The sequence below is a fragment of the Solanum pennellii genome, chromosome 4 (genome assembly GCF_001406875.1).
Source record: "Solanum pennellii chromosome 4, SPENNV200".
Classification (NCBI taxonomy): Eukaryota; Viridiplantae; Streptophyta; class Magnoliopsida; order Solanales; family Solanaceae; genus Solanum; species Solanum pennellii.
In genome coordinates this window covers 64,154,085-64,159,908 of record NC_028640.1, presented here as the reverse complement: position 1 = coordinate 64,159,908, position 5,824 = coordinate 64,154,085, and the positions used below count along the sequence as shown (strand labels likewise).

The window sequence follows — 5,824 nt, the reverse complement described above, 5'->3', positions numbered from 1 at the left end:
ATATATATATATATATATATATATATATATATATATATCGCATGTGTCTTATTGCTTATATTGAGTTAAATTATTCTTGAGTTGAGCAGAGTCGAGGTAAGTGTTCCTTCTTACTCTTTTCAAGCTTAAGTTGTTCTTTTAGCATTCTAACTCTCATACTCGTACATTCTATGTACTGATACCAGTTGACCTGCATCTTATTATGATGCAGACGCATGTAATCAGGATCATCATCCAGCGCTTCGTTGATCCAGTTGAGCACTCAAAGTCAGTGGTGAGCCTCCTTGCATTCTGGAGGACTCTTTTATTCATTTTTAGTCTTTCTTTATTAGGATGTTGTGGGGTCTGTCCCAACATCTATCTCAGTATTATAGAGGCTTTATAAACAGTCAAACAATTTGTTATGAGTCTCTCATCTATGTTTTGTTATGAGACTTAAGTTGTCAATTTGGCTAAGATGTTATTTCTTAAAGTTATTGCATGATCTCATATTTATTGAGTAAGTCTTCCGCGTAGTTAAAAAAGTCATGCCAAGGATTCGCTTGGGGCCATCAATAGTCTTCGAGTGTCAGTCATGCCCGAGGTATAGGCTCGGGGCGTGACAACACTTTTCCAAAGCATTGATATGATGACTTTTTTAATTACAACTTTTTGAGAGTTAAACGTCTTATTCTTATAAATGGCTTATGTAAGCAAGAAGAATAAAGAATATTTTTTCGATTTTGTGATACTAAATTAAAGTTATGTCAAATGTATCAAAATATTTTTTTCATTTCGTAGCCTTAAACATGTTATATGGAGAGCTGAAATTAAAATGTCACAAAAAAATGAATCATTCTTTTAAAAATAAATTTAAAAAGGAAAAAGATCATTCTTTATTAAACGGAAGATAAAGGAATATTTCTTATCGTTCATACCAAACGACTCCAAGTATTTCTTATCTTTCATACCAAATGACTCCAATTAAAAATTGATTGGCGTAATATATTAACAAGCCTATTTGAATTGACTTTTCAATTTTGATTTATTTTGTCATCCTAACTTTAAATCAAACTCTTAAAAGATTTTTTGTAAAATTCATTTAAATACTACAAAATTAATGAAAAGTCATTTAGTTTAAAAACACAAACTAGTTCAATCCAAACAGCCTTGGACATACCATTTGCATGAACAAGCCATGCTTCACCAAAACAATGGCAATGAATGACCATTTCACATGCATTAATTAGGCCATCAAAACTTGTACCCCATGTGGCTCATAAATCGGCCTATTACAAATAGAAGGACGTAGAGCTATTAAAAGATTGAATTGAAATTAAAAATTTCAATATGAGTTAAAATAGAAATTGGATAAAATTTGAATTCGTTTAAATTTAGGTTGGATTTAGATGAATTTAAAAATTGATTGAGTCTTGATCCACTTTATCTCAATAATTTTAAATGTAATATAATTTAAGATTTAAAATAGCAGTTGAATTTCAACTCAATAAAATTTAAGAAAGAGAAGTTACAAATGAATAAATAAATTCTAAAAAATACAAATAGATAGATAGTAATTTATAAATTTAATATAAGAACATGCATCAAAACAAATAAAAAATCTTAAAATATATTAAAATTAAAAATTAAATTAGGCAAAATGACACCGCATGATCCCTTATGCTCTAAATTGACAATAAATAACCCCTTTTTATTTTTTAGCATGATTTTTTTTAATATTTATTTTTGCATTAAATAGCTCAATTTTTATTCTTGAAAAGTGAACTGTTTTTCATATATTTTCTTTTCTCTCTCTAATATCAAGAAACAATAACTACCCTATTGCTCCTTTTATTTCGTTATTGAAAAAGTAATTTTTTTAATGAGAAAATTATATATAATAACAAACTAATAAGTTAAAATAAATGGAGTAGCTAGGGTTTGATTTAATTGTGCTCCATAGTAAACGCTTGCAAAAAATTGTCAGGCTCCTCTCTCCCAAATATCTCGCTCACCACTCTCCTCCAATCTCTCGCTCGCTTCCTCACTTTTTATACAAACACAAGTGTATAAAAATTGTTTCTAATTGTATAAAGTAGAGAAAAGTGTATAAATACATATATTTTTGTTCCCCTCTCTCCCCTCTTCCAGATCTCGCTCGCCACTCTTCCAAATCTCGGTCGCCACCCTCGCCTTTCTCACTTATACAAACAGGAGCGAAATGTATAAATTGCGTTTCTGTTTGTATAAAGTGTGAGAAAATTGTATATACACATGCAAGTACATATATTTTCGTCCTATACACTTATAATTATACAATAAAAATACTCCCCTGCCCAGTTTCTTTTGCCTTTCTCTCTTTCTCGTTTTATACAATTTTCAAATTGTATCTAATTTCTCTCTTTCTCGTTTTATACAATTCGATTTAATTGTATATTCCTTGTCAAGTCTCTTTTGTCTTTCTCTTTTTCTCATTTTATACAAAATCAAATTGTATATAATCGTTCTATACACTTATAATAATACAATTCGTTTTATACACTTCGTTTTATGCAGTTATCTGCCCAAGTGTCTTTCTCTTTCTTGTTTTATACACTTCGTTTTATACAATTTGCTTCAATTGTATATGTATAGCGAATTATACAGTTTTTATGTTTGCTATGGAGCGCAATTATGCAAACTTACTATAACATACAAATATAAATTTTTTATTTGCTATATGTGAAAGTTGCCCTTTTTTAATATACTCCAAGTCCCTTTTATAACAAGTTAAATAACATTAAATATTACATTTTCTCTTTCTTCTTTCTTATTTCCTTATAAGTTTTTCAATTGTTTTTTGTTCTAAAATTTTTCTAATGGTAAATCTAATTTCTTTCCTTAACTTATTGTAAAACAAATTATTGATATTTTAGTTTTATCTATTTGGGTTTCTCAATTGTTTTGGAGATTTAGATTTCGATGTTTGTTATTTTTGTTAAATTTATGGATAAAAAAATCTCTCGATAGATTTTTTGTTAAAAATCGAGATGATGATTCCAAAAATCAATGTATGCATTGTTTCCATACAGTAGAGTTGATACAAAATCTAATTAAATTAGCATACTTAAGTTAGTCATATTTACTATATATATGATTGTGTGTATACATTGGTGCAGACACAATACAATTGAATGTATACAAACAAGTATGTATACATGTTTGTGAGTATACATTGGTGCAGAAACATCATTACTGAATGTGTACGAATACTTGTGTATCCACGGTTTTGTGTCGACACTGGTGCAGAAACTTTACTATTGAATGTATACAAATATTTATGTATACGTGGTTTTGAGTATACATTGGTGCAGAAAATATATAACTGAATGTATACAAATCCTAAATCTTCAAAGGATACATCATGTAGGAGTTAATAAATAATGAGGAAGATTAATCAATCCACGTCCTTTTTTGACGGTTAGTTGCAGACAGAAGATTAATCAACCCACGTCCTTTTTTTGACGGTTAGTTGCAGACACGTTTCTTAAAGGGAAAAATGTATATCATAGCAAATTATTAATTCAAATTAAATGATATAACTATAGTTTAACTTAATTGTACCACATAGTTGTTATTTCGCTCTCTCCCGGTGAATCTCGCTCGCGACTCTCGTTCTCTCCCTTGTCTCTCTCGCTTTTATACAAAAACAAATGTATAAAATGCATTTGTGTTTGTATAAAGCGAATGAAAATTGTATATATATATGTTCGTTCTTAGATCTCGCTCTCTAACTCGCCTCTCTCATTTTATACAAAAATGTAAATGTATAAAATGCGTTTATGTTTGTATAAAGTGAAAAAAAGTTGTATATATACATATATTTTCGTTCCCCTCTCTCCTTTCTCCCAGATCTCACTCACTCACTCGTCTATCTCACTTTATACAAACGCAAATATATACATTGTGTTTGTGTTTGTATTTGTATAAAGCGAGCGAAAATTGTGTATACAAATATAAATGCATATATTTTCGTCATATACACTTATGATTAACAAATATAATTTTCCCCTGTCCAATTTTCTTTTGTCTTTCTCTCTTTCTCGCTTTATACAAACACATATTATACAATTGATCTTTTGTATATGTATACCAAAGCTAGGGGTGTCAAAAATGAACACAAACATAGGTAACTCGCCCAGAATTTTAAGGGTTGGACTCAAGATAATTTGAATTGGGTTCAATCTCAACCTATTCAAACTTAACCCATTGGGTAAATCACATAAATGTGCAACATTAAAAAAATATTTACTATTTATGTCAATATAATTTTTCTAGCTAAATATAACAATTTTTAAGAATTAAAAAAGTGTACAGTTGATCTTTATTCACCTCTTTCTCTATTCTTTTTTTTCTTCCTCCTCTTCTTTATATATTTTTTTACTTCTTCATCCATCTCTTTCTGTGTCAATCTCTCTTCCTCTTTTTTTTTTTAATTTTTATTTAAATAATTATTTTAAATCAGTTTTTTCCATATTTCACTATTTTTTTTCAAAAACACGACAAGAAAAGGAATTGAAAAAATAGAAAATTGTAGAATATCATGTTCTCAAATAGAAATTTTAAATTTTTAAAATTATAGAAACAAGAGTTCATCATCGATGGTTACTATAAAGATTCAATTTTACGAATTTGTGATTAGTTTGGATAGGTTGTTCCTACAAATAAGCGAAATGTCGTTTGAAGTTTATATGCCAATTGAAGAGGGTTTGGTTAAGTTTATAATTGATTTTAGGAGAAAAATAAGATTGAAACTCGAAAAAAGGTGAAGTTTATGGAAAGGTATCACGATTGTATTAAAATTGTATTAGATATGTTACATAATTGTATTAAAATTATATTAAAATCACGAACAATACATTTATAATGAATACTACAAACTTCACTCTTTTTTTAGTGATCTCAACTAAAATAAATAAACACACTTGTAATATTGCAAATATCACTCATGTTCTTAGTGATACAAACTAAAATAATTTATAAGACACATATAATACATGTTTTATTCATGAATAATACAAGTTTAGTTCAATCTATAGATTATTGTCTTGTCTTTCGTTAGTTACGTTTTTCAATTATTATTATTTTTCTCTTCTAATTCAACTTTAATATTGTGTAATACACATTTAATGCAAGTTTAATTTATTTTGTAGTTTATAGTTTTTGTTATTGTTAGATTACTTGTTTAATTCATTATTGATATAAGTTTAATTCACTCTATAAATCATTGTATGGTGTTTCATTAGTTACATTTTTTTTTATCTATGCTTAATTCAACTTTAATATTTGTGTATGCACTTTTAATACAAGTTAATTCATTTTGCAGTGTATCGGTTGACTTGTTATGATTGAATTACGTGTTTAATTCATTATTGATACAAGTTTTATTCAATTTACAAATTTACATAATGCTCTTTCGTTTGTTACATTTTGCATTCATATTTAATTCGCTTCTAATTCAACTTTAATATGTGTGTAATACATTTTTTATTTAAGTTTAATTCATTTGACAATTTATAATATTTCTTCATTTGTTACATTTAGATTATTTGTCTAATTAATTGATTATCTTAGTGATAAAAGCAAAGATAATCTATACGATACATATCATATAAGTTTTATTCATGGATAATATGAGTTTAATTCAGTTTATAGATCGTTGTCTTATCTTTTGTTAGTTACTGTAACGACCTGTTTAGTCGTTTTGAGCAGCAGATTTTATTTCTGGAAAAGCTGTGTGAGTCGACGGAACCCACGACGGACCGTCATGGGCACGACGGGCCGTCGAGGGGGTCTCGTTCCAAAA

The 5,824-nt window shown here is 28.1% G+C and overlaps 1 long non-coding RNA gene across 1 annotated transcript in view; it reads left to right on the top strand.

Annotated features, from left to right (window-relative positions):
- The window catches only part of LOC114076749, a 2,382-nt gene extending 1,883 nt beyond the window's left edge, over window positions 1–499 (top strand). The window contains exon 2 of the long non-coding RNA XR_003577737.1: window positions 212–499. This is a non-coding gene — a long non-coding RNA (uncharacterized LOC114076749). The remainder of the gene's footprint in view (window positions 1–211) is intronic.
- The last annotated feature ends 5,325 nt before the right edge of the window (window positions 500–5,824 follow it).